Source organism: Rhinolophus sinicus, chromosome 14 (genome assembly GCF_057876585.1).
Source record: "Rhinolophus sinicus isolate RSI-liver-muscle chromosome 14, RSI-T2T, whole genome shotgun sequence".
NCBI lineage: Eukaryota > Metazoa > Chordata > Mammalia > Chiroptera > Rhinolophidae > Rhinolophus > Rhinolophus sinicus.
Window position 1 is genome coordinate 154,880,490 of NC_142514.1, and position 13,549 is coordinate 154,894,038.

The 13,549-nt window shown below is 45.2% G+C and overlaps 1 protein-coding gene across 10 annotated transcripts in view; it reads left to right on the plus strand.

Annotated features, from left to right (window-relative positions):
- The window catches only part of NAV2 (neuron navigator 2), a 711,083-nt gene that overhangs the window by 396,589 nt on the left and 300,945 nt on the right, over positions 1–13,549 (plus strand). The gene's annotated exons all lie outside the window — the stretch shown is intronic.

The window sequence follows — 13,549 nt, forward strand, 5'->3', positions numbered from 1 at the left end:
GCCGTGCTGTGGCCATGCCCTTTACCCCCTTGGATGTCAGTTTCCTCCTCAGTAAAATGGGGCCAGTTCTCACTCTGTCGCTGGTGTGAGGATAAGAAACCATATTTGTAGATTTCCTGGCACATAATAAGGACTCAATAAGGAATAGCTATTAATAAACTGGAATTAATGTTTATTGGGGTGAGCTCTTTAAAGATGGTAACCCCCAAAAAGTCATAGCAGCTGCAGTGGATACCAAGATTCCATATCAACCTAAGCTGTTTCTTCACATAATGAACGTATTTGTTGGGAAAATGGCACCTTGCTTTTCATGCTTCTTGTGTTATGTTTGGCTTGTCTAACTTTAATCTACTATTTTACAACTTCGCTAATATGCTGTAACATTAGCAGACGGTGTGCAGTGCACCTTTGCTGCACTGTCAGGACTCCAGCTCCCTAATCCTTTCCTGGAATCCTTTCCTCTAACTGAACTCTGTAGGAGAACCCAGCATTTCACACATTTTATCTCCAAGCTGCACCTGAGTTGCAGCACGGGAAAGTTGGGTCCTGGTCTGGACCGCGTAGCATCAGGATGCCAGACTTAAAGAAAAAAACAAGAAGAATAATTATTGCCCAGTCAGGAAAGATGAGGAGCATCCCAGGGGACATGGAGCTTGGTGGCAGGTGGCTGTGGTAAGGGCTGGGATGTCCTCACTGCTCTAATATTGTTGCCCTTTTAGCTTATGGAGGGAGCTTTTCCCAATGTGGGTCAACGGTCAGCCTTTATTGGGTCTGTGGGGGTTTTTGGACCTGAGTCTCACTTTTTAAAATTAACTCTGCGAACTACCCAAGGTAGTTGTGATCCACCAAAGTAACCCCCTTCCAGTTGGGGGAGGGACTGGAGGAGCTCAAACAACCCAGGGGAGGCAGCAGTTACTGTCCTGTGCTCCCCACTGCCTCCAGACCTCAGGCAGGAAGAGGTGATGGGTGCACCTTGCCATTCAGATAGCCTCGGCGATGCCCAAGGATGGGCCTCAGCCTTTCTGCAGAAGCCCAGAAACCATGGGCACATCATTAGTTTGCTTTTTGTGTCTTCATTGACTGACGGGTTGAGTTAGCAGTTATTTGTTGTGTACTTACTCCATGCAGAGCCCAGTCCTGGTGGCAGGCTGTGTCCAGTGTGAAAGGCTTTGCTCTCAGGTGATTCTTGGTTTGAATTCCAGCCTTGCCACTTACTACCGTGTGTTCCCGAAAATAAGACCAGGTCTTATATTAATTTTTGCTCCAAAAGACGCATTAGGGCATATGTTCAGGGGATGTCATCCTGAAAAATCATGCTAGGGCTTATTTTCCGGTTAGGTCTTATTTTCGGGAAAACACGGTAATGTCTGGATCAATTTTCCATTTCTGTAACAGGGGGCATTATGACACTCTTTCCCAGGTTGTGAAAAGATGAAATGGGACTATAAAAACAGGACCCAACACAGTCTGTAATATGGGTCCCTATAGATGGGAACGACTGTTGTCATTATTATTTTCTTCAAAGGTAAGTGAGGCAAGATCTATGTCCCCACTCTCCATTGTTCTGTTGGGTGAATGGTTTCTTCTCCTAATGAGCTTGGGAAAAACAAACCTTTCTTACCTTTGAATCATTAGTAGGAAGGAGCTCTCTGTGAACATCTTGGAGTCAATTGTGTGTGAATAACCGACTCAGACTGGGGCCTGGGGCCAGCGGTGGGCGCCTGAACTTTTATTTTATCACTGTCGCAGTTCAATAAACATGAAGTCGTTTAACCCACAACTTGAAAATGCACTGTTCTGACTGACTAGTGGAACCAAAGGTTTTGTTTCATGTTCTGTTTTAAAGCTAATTGGATCAAAATGAGGCCAAGAGTAATTAGAGGCAAAACTTACATCTTTAGGTGTTATCTCTGCAGGGGAATGTCAGAAATGTACCTGCCCACCCAGGGTAAAAGGCAGTAGCCAGTAAATCCTATTTCTGTCCAGATCCCACCCAAAGGGGTCACAGGGGCCTTTGATGAAAGTGAGAGGAGGTGACTGCTCAGGCCTACAGTGCCTACTGGGAGGGGGTAAGCGTGGGGCGGACTTCCAGAGCGTGATGTGAGTGGTTCTGACATCCTCTTCAACCCCCAGTTCCCTTCTTTTAGATTCTTGAAGAAATCAGGAGAAGCAACGAGGCCACTTCTGCAGCAGCTTGTATCCTCTGAGATGTAGCAGAGCCAACGAATAGGGGTAGAAAAGGCATGGAGAGAGACCACCTTTGGAGTCCGTCCTTGGGCGCAGAGCTAGGTGTCCCAGTCAGAGAGACCTGTAGTCACAGCTCTGCTGAGGAACTGTGTGTTGCATGATGTGGGGCCAGTTGCACAGCCTCTTCCAGCCTGTGTTTCTTCATCTGTAAATAGGTACACAGCACCTCACAGAGTTACAGAGAGAACTAGAAAAAAGTGTGCCTCAGGCTTTGAGCTCGGGGTCCAGCGATTAGTTGACAGGGAGCAAATGATTGCTCTTGTGATTATATAATAATATGGTCTAGTAGTGTGTGCATGTCTCTGTGCTTGGAGAAAAGACTCAACAGAAATACTCCCAATGTTAACACTGCTGAGCTCTGGGGGGATATTACCAGGGATTTGTTTTCTTTTTTGTCTATACTTTTCCTTACATTCCAAATGTTCTACAACGACCATATATTACATTTATCATCAAGGAAAAATAAAACCTATTACTGATAAAATAATAGATAATTAATATTAATCATATTAATAGCTAACATGTATTGATTGAGCCTTTGCTTTGAGCTTTATTCTGTTTCATCCTCACCATAACCCTGTGAAGTAGAAACTACGAGGTGTGATCAAACAATACAGTGAATGTTTAAATTTAAAAAAATTTATTACAGTAAAAGACACATTGTTATTAATCCCCCTCAAAATGCTGCCCCTTGCTTCGAACACACTTATCCCATCATTCATGCCACTTTCTGAAGCAGTTCTGGAAGTCCTCTTTCATGAGTGTCTTTAGTTGTGCTGTCGTGGCTGCCTCCATGTCCTGAATCGATTCAAAACATTTACCTTTCATGGTCATTTTGACTTTGGGAAGGAGCCAGAAGTCACATGGTGCCAGATCCGGTGAATAAGGTAGATCAGGACTCACCATAATATTTTTATTTGACAGAAATTGCTGTACCAGAAGCGTTCTGTGACACGGAGCCTTTCCATTGTGATCAGAAAATACGGTGAATGCTACTGCCAAGTTCCATCCAATGGAAAGGCAGGGATCTTCAATATGGGAAGTGGCGCGTCGAACCTTAGTAACAGTGTGTGACAAGTTTCACCTTGTTCTGTGTAGTCAGTCGGGTGTGAGCTACGGTTGAGAGAAGGTGTGTTTTAAAGTGTGCTGTAAATCATCCTCCATCATGACAACGCTCCGTGTCACATATCGCTTCTGGTATATAGCAGTTTATGTCAAATAAAAACATTATGCTGTGTCCTCATCCACTGTATTCACCACATCTGGCACCGTGAGACTTCTGGCTCTTCCCCAAAGTCAAAATGATTCATGACATCGAGGCAGCCACGATAGCACAACTAAAGACATCCGGCTTTAATGTGTCATTTGGAGCAAAAATTAATAGAAGACCTGGTATTATTATATTATATTATAACTGGTATTATATTATACCCAGTATTATATTATATTAATTTTTGCTCCAAAGATGCATTAGAGTTGATGGTCCAGCTGGGTCTTTTGGGGAAACACGGTAGGTGTGTATGAGTGTGTGGTATACAGGCCTGTGCTTCCTCTCTGTGAGGTGCCTCTCTGTAAGTCGTTCCCTTCTGTTATCCCCTTTGGTCAGGAAGATGCTGTGAGTGACGTGGCGAGGAAAGCGAACACTGTGATCAGGGGTGGGTTGGCTCATCACCCTCCAGTGTCCTGGAAAACATTTCTGAGGCCCTTCCACAAAACGAAGGAGAATGTGGCTCTGAATGAAGAATAATTGAGAAGAATGATGATGAGGGAATGTGCCTCTGACCTTTGACCTTAGCCCCCAAGAGGCATTGGTCAAAGACCCCCTAGGCCTGTAGGCAGCCAGGCTAACAAGCAGAGTAAAAGAGATCGCTGGTGAAAGGGCTCTGTCTGCCTTTCTGCGGTGACACCGCACCCTTCTAAGGCAAGGATGCCATGGATGCTGCAAAACTCCTGAGGACACAGGTTCTAGCTTTAAAATACAGCGGCCCTTCACCTCTCATTCATCCTTCTGTACATACCTAGATGGAGTCTCCTCTTAACAACTGCTGCTTTTTTTCTGACTAAAGATCATTCACCTGAAGGCACTGCCCTCTTCTGCTGGTAAATCCTATTTCTGTCCAGATCCCACCCGACAGGGTCATGTGTCCTTTGATGAAGACAGGAAGAGGTGACTGCCCAGGCCGAAATGTCTGCTGGAAAATATCAGTAATTTCCACTCTCAAGGACTTCTAGGACTTTCTCCCACTTTCTGCATACTATAACTAACATCGATTTCACCATCTCCCAGGTACTGAAATCATCATATCCATTTTCTGTTAATTCCCCAAATCTCAAGGGCAAGAAATTCCATCCTTTTCTGGAGAAATCAGGTTGAAATATACAGGAATGTTTCCATATGCATTTCTGCTGTGGGTAATGAGCCATCATAGCCTTGATATACTTTTCAGAATTGAAACCAAAGCATGTAAGGAAGGTTTTGACTCTGGTTAATTACTTGGAAAATAAAGAATAGAATATTGTGAGGGGAGGAAAGAAAAACCCTGAAATTAGTAAGTGACTTCCTTTGGATGACATTTTGAGGTAACACATTTTCCTTCATTTTTGTGTTAATAGAGGTAGAGATTTGTAATTGGTCCCTCTGGTGACCCAGCAGTGCTCACATTACTTAGACAATTGTTTTTGTGTAAAGCCAGGAAAAAGGGGAAAAAAAAATTGTTTTGTTTTGTTTCTGGCTTCTGTCATAACCACCCAGAAGGCATATGGCTAAGCTTTTCTTCAGGGTCTCGAGGCTCTACAGGAAGTGTGGAGCAGACTGCCATTATCCATCCAGCTTAGAGGTGGGGCTCCTGGGTGGGTGATGCAGGGGTGTTCCCAAGGGTTGTTCTTTCTGACTCAGTTGTTGCAGATGTGCTGGTGCTGGTGTTATAGGAGTAAAAGCCAGGGAGGCGGAAATGCCTGAGCTGCCCCTGGGAATGGGTAATAGGATGAGGGGTTAGAATGAGTGGAAAGATACTGCTTACACAGGGTGAAAAGAAGGTGTGATGAAGATACATGAGAAGGCTGGGAGGTAAGAAAGGACTTCCCTAGTTACCAAAGATACTACCTGCTTCCCGTCCTAGCACTGTGACATGGGACCAGGGAGAGCTGAGCACCTGCATTATGTTTTATCTTTGTCTCAGTGACAGAAGGGCTGTGTGGTCACAGTACATGACCGGACACGAAACACTGTGGGAAAATCTGTGCGAAGGGAGATGCTTTAAATAGGGACATATCAGCTCCATTTGTGCCCTGAGCTCAGGATGATGTATGTGTGTCGATGGCCTGGGGAGTGAGCCTTGGCCAACAGTTGTAGCTCCTGCCAATTTCTATGGCCTTGTTACTGATGTGAAGCTTCAAGAATCAGGACTACAGACTGCATCGCTCCTGATCAGAAACCTCACATGGGCTCCTCCTTACTAGTGGATGAAGTCCCACTCCTTCCTGGCACTCTTGGTGACAGCAGTGTTGTAAATCTCCCTCTGCTGGGCTGCCAGATAGAAGCTGTTAGTTCCAATCAGTATAGTCAGCCCACTGATTTCCTACTTTTACTGCTCCCTGGAACTAAATGCTTCTTCTATCTGTCCCTATTCTATGCCATCTTGCAAAGCTCAAATCCAACCCCCTTTCTTCTAAGAAGCCCTGCCTGACCACACCACCTCCTGGGATCTCTGATAGGCACTCGTGGTAGCCTGCTCTCAATCCTGCCCTGCAGGGTGTGTGCCAGTGTCACTGCTGTCAGACTTAGAGTGGTGATGAGATGGTCAGCTTCAGTTCCTTCCCAGCTCTGCCATCCCCTGGGTGCCCTTGGGAGAGTATCACTTCATCTCTCTGAAGCTCAGTTTCTTTATCTGTAAAGTGATGATGATAACTCTTCCACACTTGGGCGTGTTGGGGTTGTTTGATAAAATGTCTTTTTTTTTTTTTTTTAAATACAGATTCTTTATTTTTTTAAATAAATTTTTATTTGGGGGATATTGGGGAACAGTGTGTTTCTCCAGGGCCCATCAGCTCCAAGTCGTTGTCCTTCAGTCTAGTTGTGGAGGGCACAGCTCAGCTCCCAGTCCGGTCGCCATTTTCAATCTTTAGTTGCAGGGAGAATTGAACCGGCAACCTTGTTGTTGAGAGCCTGCACTCTAACCACTGAACCATCTGGCCGCCCCTCTGGAAACTTAGCGACAGTTCATTGTCTTCAATCTAATTGCGGAGGGTGCAGCTCACTGGCCCACGTGGGAATCGAGCTGGCAACCCTGTTGTTCAGAGCTCGCGCTCTAACCAACTGAGCCATCCGGCTGCCCCAATAAAATATGTCTTTTGAGTAGCACCCAGCACATAGTAAATGCTCAGTAAATGTCAGCTGTTGTTATGATGATGCATGCATTCATTGAACAAATATTTAGAAACATTTACTACATACAGGAGGATACACTAGTAAACAAAAATAAATGTTTGCCTGCATGGAACTTAGTGAAGGAAATGGATAACAAGCAAACTGTATGTTACTTTTTTATGAAGATGAATGCCGTAGAGAAAAATATAGCAGAGTAAGAAGGATAGGGAGGTTCAGAGTGGTTACTCTTTCATAGAAGATGGTTAAGGAGGGCTTCGCTGGGATTTTGTGAGAATTAAATGAGCTAACGTAGGTATTCAGTGCAGGACCTGACACCTTATAAGCAGTCAGTACAAATTTATTACGATTATCATCATCAGATCAAGGGTAAAAATCGTTTTTTTTTCCATATCTCACTGTGCAGAGGGGTAAAGGATATGCAAGGTGCATTACTTAATGTTAGGGTTGGAAATGTAGCTGAGCAGTGGATTTGGGAGATGAGCTGACTTGACCTGCTCCCTCCATACTCATAGAGTGTAAGACACACACAGTGTTTGAATGCTGGACTCAAAGGTCAGAAGGGGGGTACTTCATGCCAAGGCAGCCACAGGAAGAGTTGGACAGTAGAGTCCTGGGCTAATAATCTTCGAATATTAGCTGAGGAAGGAGCCCCGTGACTAGTGGCCTCCAACAACCCACTTCAAGCAGGGACCCAGAGAGACGAAATGACCTGCCCAAGGCCTCGTGGCCTTTCAACAGTTTTAATGCATCGGCCATAACCCATTCTGTAAATTTGTGTAACAAAGATTATAAAGAACATGAAGAGAGCACTTAACATTCCACCTGGAAAAGCCATGTTTCTTTGGAAATGGGCCGTGGATGACGTAACCCTGCCGTATCCCATTACCCGGTACTTGGCTAATGTTTGCACGAAACTTGTTTTGGTGAAACTTGAGCCTGGAGAAGCCAACTAAAGTATATTACTTTCTTACTGTTGAATGTCTCCTAGGCTTGGGCGAACATTTAATCTAAAGAGTAAGGTGATATTTCCTGAGATAGCAACGAGTTCATGTTTTGAAATGAAGTGAACTGAGTTCATTGCATTGGTTGGCCTTTTTTTTCCCTTGAGTGCTAACTGCAGTGTTGTAAATGTTCCCTCTACAAAGTGGGGAGCTGTAGGCATTGTCGTTTTCAGTCCGTATAAGTTGTGTCCCTGCCTCTCTTATTAGGGACTGTTCCAGATTGAGCTATATTTTGGTTTAAGGGGGCCCCTATTTGAATGAATACATTTCTGACCCAGGACAATCCAGGGACAACTGGCTTGTTTTACATTATATTTCCTGAATACCTGGTCCACGCTCTCTGTCCTCTCTCCTTCCCAAGATGCTTATCAGTCAGTAAAGGATGGCTGCACACCTAGCTCACACTAGGTAAGCGAGAGAAAAGTTCTATTCATGGACCTCCTTGGATAACAAGTTGGTCAGAAAAGAAAAAGAGCCTGCATATAATCAGATAACACTAGGAATTTGGGGTTTGGTGCATTATCCTTTTCACTTAATTTCTGGAAGTGTCCTATATTATAAGAACTGAAATAGACTTCTTCAAAGAGACAGTTGGAGTTTCAAGGCCATATATGCTGCAGTTCCAAGATGCTTCAGCTATGAAGCCCTATTGATTATGTGTCCACAGTAGCCACTGTGGATAAACAACCCCCTTTCCCGTGCCACCACCTTGCTTTCGGCTTCCCGGGACTCACTGCAGATGCCTGCTACAACATCAGCCCTAGGAGGGCAGCAATCGAGTCTCCATCATCTTTGCATTCCCCAGAACTGACATAGCACCTGGCACATACTATGTGTTCACTTAATGGGGCAACTATAAAATCACCGTTCTGATTTTTTAACATAATGAGCTTTTGAATCACATAAAGTATTGGCTGTTTATTGTCAGATTAATGAAATAACTGGAATGAATCTGAGCAGTAGTTGGCAGGGGGTCCTGGGTTCTCTCTGTGGTCTCCAAATCAGTCTTGGTCCAGGCTGCAGTTTGGTTCACACCCAATAGCGGTCCTCTCCAGATGTAATGTTGGTGCGGTGTTTCAGGCTTCGAATAGCTAAAACAGTGGGAATTATTCCAGGAGTTTCCCAGTGCGAGGTTCCTTGGTGGTGCCCCAGGCACACTATGCCGGGGAATACAAGGCATGTGAAGAGTCACCTTGCACTTCCCAAGGGGGTGCTCATTTCCCCATCTCCCCTTCCTTCCCCTCTGCCCTCCCACACTCACACACACACACACAAAAGATAAGACTGTGCCTACCTTCGTTGGACAATGAGGGGACCTAGACTGAGGTTGGGAGCAAACCACCAGGCTCCTGATCACGGAATTCAAGTTCTGAGGCCCAGTTATCTCAGCGTTCTGCAGTGTGTACCAGGCTGGGAGCTAATGCGTTCTGGGACTCAGCTTACTGAAGGCAGAGTTGATTCACCTTGTACTATAGGTGTACTATGGGTGTGCCTTGGGAGTAACGGTGGTCTGATAAAGTCCTTTTAGTTCTGACATTTGTGTAACATGTGGAAGAAGACCAGCTGTACCCACGCTGCATGTCCCTCTTTGAAGTTCCCTGACTCGGCTGGAGGGGTGGTTTCACCGTTGCCCAGGTTTGGAACGCTGTGCATTGTGGTCGGTCCTGGGGAATGCGACGGGGATGGAGGTATCAGAGCTTTCCTCTCAGGGTTAGTGCTCTGATGCATTTCTCTAGATGGAGTAAGCGGATGCTAAGGTAGGAGCATGGCAAAGGTCTCCTTTGGGTGGGAGTGCTGTTGTGGAGACAGAATGAACAGGGATGGCCAGCTGATTGTCAGGAGCCAGCAAAGAAGAAGGAGAGCTTAAAGATTCCTGAGGCGTTTTGCCTGGGAGATCTGGACTGTAGCACTGTCCCGGAGAGAAATTAGAAAGTCGGCAAGAATAGCAGGTTGGAGAGAGAAGGGAATGAGACAGGGCAGACTGGTTTGGATAGTATCAGGTTGGAGGGTATTGCTACCATTTTTCAAGTTTTATTGAACACTTAACTGGCCCAAACTATGCAAAGGTTCTGCGAGTACAACGTAAATCAAGACTGCTGTCATCTCTCCTGCCTTCCTAGGGGCAAAGACAGCTGGCCTTTATTCACCTACGTAAGCAAATTTTTGGTAAATACCTATTAACTCCCCAAATCTAGGACTTTTGATAAATTGGGAAGAACGTGAGTTAGGCCTGAGTCCAAAGGAAGGCTTCTGGCATTCTCTCCCATGAATTGGCTGCAGGTTCGACCTCACATAACTGACCACCTGTACTTCCAGGTGGAGACACCAACCAGAGTCCCAGAAGTAAGAGACGCCTGGAGCCTGATACCTGCCCTTAAACACAGTCATTTCACCCACCAGTAATCTGGGGGTCCCATAAGATGACTGATCTTTGCCAGGTCAGATTAGACTCAGCACCTCCTGTGGGTGTGGAGAGGGAAGCCAGAAATATTAATAACACTTCCTTCTTTGGGGAATCCAAGTGGTATCTTGGGAAAGAGGGTAAAGGAGGGAATTTCTTTCCTTCCCCACAGGCTTTCCTGCCATCCAGCTTTTAACAGATCAGGTGGGGAGGCCAGACTAACACAGGGAAAACAGGCTTCTGCAAATTATCGAGCAAGAACTGTGTGCCAGCCACTCATGTGCACAGGAAGACAGTGTGTTGGGGGCTGTTGTTTGAAGCAGGGCCTAGTAATCGTCCCAGGGCGGTAGATTACGTGCTGTAGGAGATCAGAGGGAGGTAGGCTGTATAATGCATCGATTTTGGCAACAGAAAGAACTTGGTCTAACTCATTGTGGCCTTGGGCAAATCACTTAACTTCTCTGAGCGTCGGTTATTTTATATCTAGAAGACTGGTGGCATCTTTTCCTGCCAGGGATGTCAGAAATCTTAGAGATATGGATGTGACCGCATGGTGGCAAACCTAGAGAGGTTGCCAGCGCACAGCAGGTGCTGGAAAAGCCAGACTCCTCTGAATTCAGACACAGCAAGGATGGACGTCCTTAGGGAAACTTCACAAATCTAGGACTTGGCATTGGGCTTACAGATTAGGCAGAATTTGGGGCGGGAGAAAGGAAGGGTTGCAAATAGGGTGAATGGCAAGTGTAAAGACTCACGTTTCCTTGACTTTGTGAAATGTCTTTCATAATTTAGGAGGAAAGAGTATTATGAGTAGGACCACTGGGTTCTTTCTCATAGCTTCGAGAGGACTCACTTTTTTCTTCAAAGGAGCCTGGTGCCAGTCTCAGTTTTTACTTCCTCCGTTCTGAAGAGTGTGGTTCTGAGGACAATTTAACATGAATATTTCAAATGTAACATGTCGCAGGTGTGGTGCTAAGTCACCCCTCAAACTATCTCCCCTCCTCACTCTTCCTCGTTCTGTCAGTCGGGCCTTCTTGAGCTCGGCACCATCGACATTTGGGGCCAGACAATTATTAGTTGTTGGGTGCTGTCCTGTGCATGGCGAGGTGTTTTGCCGCATCCCTGGCTTCTACTCACGTAGAATGTTTAGTAGCAACCCCCAGTCATGACAATCAAAGATGTCTCCAGATATGTCCAGATGTAAGTGATTCTGCCATTTACCAGTGGCTCAAACCAGCGCGTGAGGCATCATCCTGGATTCCTCTTTCTTCTGGACTTCATCGTTCCAATAGGAGTACTCCTGTTTGAACCTCCCCAACAGACCTAAAATCCAACCACTTCGCCTTTTTTCATAGACAGGACGCCATCACCTTTCCCTCAGAACTGTGGTGGTCTCCTAACTCGTCTCTATCCTTTTACTATTGTCCGCTTTCAGTCCGTTCTCTGGACGGCACCACGTCACTCTCCTGCTTCAGGAACATTTCAGTCACTTCCTCTTTCACAAAGAATGAAATCCAAACTCCTCACCGTGGCTTCAAAGACCTGGCACCATCTGCTCTGCCAACTCCTCTCTCTCCACTGTATCTCCTTTGGTTGCTCACCAGGCAACAGCTGCACCGTCCTGCCTGGAACTCATCAACTCTTTCCCACCTGGAGGAGTGCGTCTGTGGTATTCCCTTGACCTGAATGCTCTGCTCCCCATTTTTTACATGACGGGCTCTTTCTCATCCTGTAGGACTCAACCTAAACAGAGCTCCTTCATGCAGCCTTTCCCTGTCCCGTGTCGGTCGGACATCCTTTGGGTAGAAGTGTTTTTTTCAATCCCTTGTTTTTTCCCCTTTGACATCTATGGCAGTTACGGGCTATCTCCTTCATCACATTGCTGGCCTCCATGCAGGCAAGAATCACGTTTGACTGCTTCTCAACGTAGCTCCACTACCAGGCATTTATTTGTTGACTAAATAAACGAATTAATGTTATCATCCTTCTTGAGGAAGAGCGATGCCATTACTGTAGTTTAAAATTGGTAACAGCAGACCTCTGGAATTAGACTTCCAATAAAAGAAGCAATGTACCAATTTTCTTCTTTGAATCTCTCAGGACTGTTAGCACACTGCCTCATAAAGAGTAGCTGCCCATGAGATAATTGTTGAATGGGTGAATGGATCCTTCTTATGTAAAAATTTATGTAATAAATGTAATATGAATGCATAATGATTAAAATAAACAGATTTTAAGCAAGTAGTTGAAATTCCAAGATCATTCTTTGACCTTCTCAGATCTTTATGGGGAAGATTTTATCCCACCACCCCACCCCCACCCAAGTCTAAGACATTGATGCTATTTTCAGCCATTGTTTTTATGTAGCTTTTTGAAGTAACCAGAATATACAGATGTCATGCTGCCTGGCCTGTGGCAGCTGTTCAAAACATGTTGACTTGAATCAAGGCAATTCATGAATTAATTGAACTGACAGAAGGAGAAGAGAATTGGGCAGTTTTGTGTACAGGGAAGTGTACTCAGGTGTCACCATGGAAATGAATCAGTAAGTCAACAGGTAGGTCTTCGTTATAGACAGACAAATTTTATAGCCTCTGAGAATTTATTTTCCAATGGGAGGGATGAAGACTTTGGGGAACAGAATAGCATATAATTATACTAAACAGCATGGTACTGGTTTGAATATCTTGTGAGTTGCTTTGAATTAGTACTGGGGCTTTTTTCCCCTCTTTCTGGACCAGACTCTCAGCTGTAAGAAGCATGGAGAAGTAATGAAGATTCTTTACATTCTCAGACTGCTTTCTGGGAATCCTGCAAAGTCCCGACTTCTCTGATTACTCTTCTCATGGCTGAGTTCAAGAGAATTTTGCATACACGAACTTTGAATCTGGGAAAATGCTTTATGACCATTTTTATGACCTCAAAGCAACCCACTAAGGCAAGTTATTTTCCGCTCTTTGCCAAAGAGGAAAAACCAAGGGCCTGGTAAATTGCCCGGGATCTCCCAGCCTTAGATGCTCACTCGTGGGCGGCTCTCAAGCGCTGGGCCACATGCCGTCTCCTTGCATTAGACGTGCTTTGGCTCCTCTGTGAAGGGCCTGTCAGCAACCTCAGCCCACATTTCCAGGGACTTCATGGTCTCCTCTGGAAGGAACAAGGCCCATTTCAGAGAACCATATACTATTAGAGCTGTACGATTTCAGTGTGAAGTTCTAGTCCAAACCAATCCTTTTATAGTGGGGCCAACTGACATCCAGAGAGGGAAAGTGATTTGCTTAAAGTCACGGCCCAAATCTACTGACTTTCAGCCTAGTGCATTTTTGTTTCCAACACAGTTTTCACTCATTAGAGAAGTGTCTTCAGTACCCACGAGATTTCATTTCTTAGAGGCAGGATAGTGCAGTGAGCTGTGCACGGGCTTATTTTTCTTTTTCTTTTTTTTCTTTTGAGAAGTAATTAGGGCAATGGTTAAAGCAAGGCCCTGGAGCCTTGGTTGCCTTGGTTGCCATTCCA